This window comes from Chanodichthys erythropterus, chromosome 1, assembly GCF_024489055.1.
Source record: "Chanodichthys erythropterus isolate Z2021 chromosome 1, ASM2448905v1, whole genome shotgun sequence".
NCBI classification, from domain to species: Eukaryota; Metazoa; Chordata; class Actinopteri; order Cypriniformes; family Xenocyprididae; genus Chanodichthys; species Chanodichthys erythropterus.
Window position 1 is genome coordinate 5,487,324 of NC_090221.1, and position 3,221 is coordinate 5,490,544.

Below are 3,221 nucleotides of genomic sequence, written 5' to 3' on the forward strand. Positions count from 1 at the left end.
TTTCTGTAGTATAGACTAAAAAAGCAATTTCCACTGTTATTGTCCAGGATTTTTGATATTGAACATCTTTTATGTGTTAATTACAGCGTTTAAAACATTTTGCCTCAATATATGTACCAACTTGCACCAACCTGATAATTAAAATTATACTTGTCCTAAGAATACAGTTCAACCTTTTAGTTTAAATCTGTTTTCAATCCACATTCACGTGCTTTATCGCTGGGTTAAACCTGTGTGTCACTCAAACAGTAGGTGGGCTGGACTAAAATCATAAGGGTCCACTCCCTACTACACCGTTACACCCGCCCTCTTCTCCAGTGAAGAACTCCACAGCCCTAGCCCAAACTCTGCCATTCTCCATAGCCCGGAGTTACAAGCACACTGAGGAAAGAAAATAGCACGAAAGTGAGAGGAAGAGAGAGAGAGAGAGAGAGAGAGAAGTAACTGACAAAACAAGAAAATTATAAAGCGAGTTTTCAAGCCTCGAGAAAGAGTGAGAGTACACGAATACGTCAAAGTTTAGTTTGAAAAAAAGCTGGTGGAAAACTTTTCTGGGCTGTGGCAGAAAGTTGTGGACCGCGGAGGATGCCAGAGCAAATGTGTTGAAAGCACCAGGTAAGTTTGTGTCTCTTGAGGTTAATGAGTTATGCAGGTCTGGTGTGCTACGCTCACGTTGCATTAAGTTGTTTTCTAAAGTCTGTATCTGAACTTATGTTATATTCATAACAATGTCTAATAACGCTTTATATTTGCTTATTTAGTTCTAAGAAGGTCTAGTACATGTCAAAAAATCTTAAACTTATCATCTGTATTGTTGAACGTGAAGAGGGTGGGTGTGTATCTGCTCAATTGTCATCTGTTGCGCACGTTTTTCCCCAACAATACTAAAGTTTGCTATTGTTCAGAATTCAGCGTTTAGTTTGTTAAACTAGACATTCTAAATCACTCAAACAGAAAAGGGATTAATAATTAAGGCAAATTTTGTGGGTTTTTGCGTGTCATGCAAAATATACTCCCAAGTTAAAAGAGTGCAACGTGGATACGAAGGTTGTCTGACTGACTTTGGTTGCATGACTTTGCCCACTCTGTAAAATGAAAAGAAAGAAAGAATAAAAAAAACATTTAGTTTAAAAGAAAGCTATTTACTCTATTATTATTAGCCTGTTATTTTGTGTGTATGTGTATACAGTGATATAAAGTCTTATATACACACTTCCATAGATTTTTATCTTTTCTCTTGAAATGGTTATCCTGCCATACCAAATCTGGTCATAGCTCAAGATTTTTGGTCAACGTCAGCACATATTCTGCACTATGGGTGATTTGTTTTCTCATATTTTTCTGCTCATTTTTATTTATTTATTTATTTTTGATACGGAGTTTTAATTTTGAAACATTCTTAATATCCTTAAATAAGTTTAGTTAGGGAATTCTGTCCTATTTTGCCTTGATTTTCTTAACCCGGAGCCCTGTCCAGGGTGTGGGTTGTGAGTAAGAGGGGTGAAGGGAGGAGGGGGTAATGGAATGTAGTGGTTTGGAAAGACTTACTAATTGAAACCAGGTTTGAAGCACAGAGGGGGAAAGTAAGGCTTGCTATGGAGAAGAAAGAATAAGGTGTTTTATTCATGCCTGACTGTGGCATGAGTTTAGTTATGGAGCTGTTTTGCAGTAGGATCACTGAAGGTTTGTTTTTAGAACAAAATAAGAGAATAAAGGGAATAGATAAAAGTGAGTGAGATGGACAGCGTTGCGGATAAGTGCTGAGAATTTCGAGATATGGTGTGATGACATCCAAAAAAGCTATCTTGCACTTTATCTGATTTAAGATATCTTTTAAAAATGTTCACAAGCAGATTTTTCACGTTTGGGACATTTGGAGCCCATCCCCCTTCTCCTGCCACACCCAAAGCTTTCTTCTGTTTTGTCAGAACAGATGACTCCATAGCAGACTAAAGCAGTCCAACAGTAATGCTGTACTAAAGTAACTTAATTGAAATAATCATTTTAGTCCATTTTTTTTTATAAACTCAAAAAATTTGGCTGTGCAATGGTATGTTTGGAGTCCGGTGTTGTGGTTGCTTCAATTTTTGCTTCAATCTATTTCAACCTTGGTTGTATTTGAAGGTTGCAAAATGTTTAGTTTAAAACAGAACATGGAGCTTCTTGCTTATCTTGAATGATATTGGATTTAAATGTTGAATGGAAACAATGTTTGGGGTCTGTGTGTCTTTATCTGATGCGTGATTGTCCTCGAGGTTTACAATGGAGGCACAACTTTCTCCTCCTCTGTGTTGATAGGTCAGATTAGGGTGTGCTTCACAGGACCTTCTATTCCAGTGTGAAAACGGAAAGAGTCTGGACTTGTGCACACTTCCTTTGTCGTTTCCTTAAAGGCTTGTCGAGGACTTGCTATGGAAACGCCAAGGGAGGAGTGGCAGGCTTCGTAACTGAGTGTTTCATTCTCTGTTTGTTTGTTTTCTCACATCTTGAATCTTCATTTATTATTTTTCTTTTTCAAAAGGGTACAGAATGATAGAAGTCAACTCTCCGTGAATTTGTTGATTGTCTGTCACAGATATGCTGTTGCTTTCGTAGATAATACCTTACAGGATGCAGGGATCATTTGAAGAGTTTTGAAGTATGAAGTCTGAGCTGTTGCATTATCTTGGTACACGTCTTCCTGTTCAGACAGACCCTGGAATTATCATCATTCCATGGTTGAGAAATACTGGCTTGAAGCTAAAACAAAGTTGGACAATACATTATGGCTTTGCCAATATGGAAGTGAGTCAGAGTTAGGCATTCATATTTCATCATTTTTCATATTGACTGGGTAACACATAGTCTTGAGCAACATATACCTTAATCAAAGGCAGATTTGCAAGTTTTACATGAAGTTGTTTAGCGGTATGTAGTTTTTTAGTCTTAAAAGATTCATCTTTGCACAGTACAGTTTTATTATAATTATTATTATAACTTTTGGTGTTTCCAATTGATCCCATTTACTTCCTTAATATATTTTTTAAATACTTATTATTGTAGTCTCTGAATTGGTTAACACAATGTTAAAATTAATATTATATTATAATTATTTTTATTATTGTCATTTCGGACATCATATCAATTTTCTTTTTTCTATGTGTAACAGTGACACATGATAGACTTTACTTCCATTGTACTTCTGCAATGCCGTTGGATTGCTAGATTACATTTGCTGTTGT

The 3,221-nt window shown here is 36.3% G+C and overlaps 1 protein-coding gene across 2 annotated transcripts in view; it reads left to right on the forward strand.

Annotated features, from left to right (window-relative positions):
* The first annotated feature begins 334 nt into the window (after positions 1-334).
* The window catches only part of ahnak (AHNAK nucleoprotein), a 32,950-nt gene continuing 30,063 nt past the window's right edge, over positions 335-3,221 (forward strand). For both annotated transcript variants that reach the window (XM_067385566.1, XM_067385558.1), the window contains exon 1: positions 335-615. The gene's annotated coding sequence lies outside the window, so the exon portion shown is untranslated. The remainder of the gene's footprint in view (positions 616-3,221) is intronic.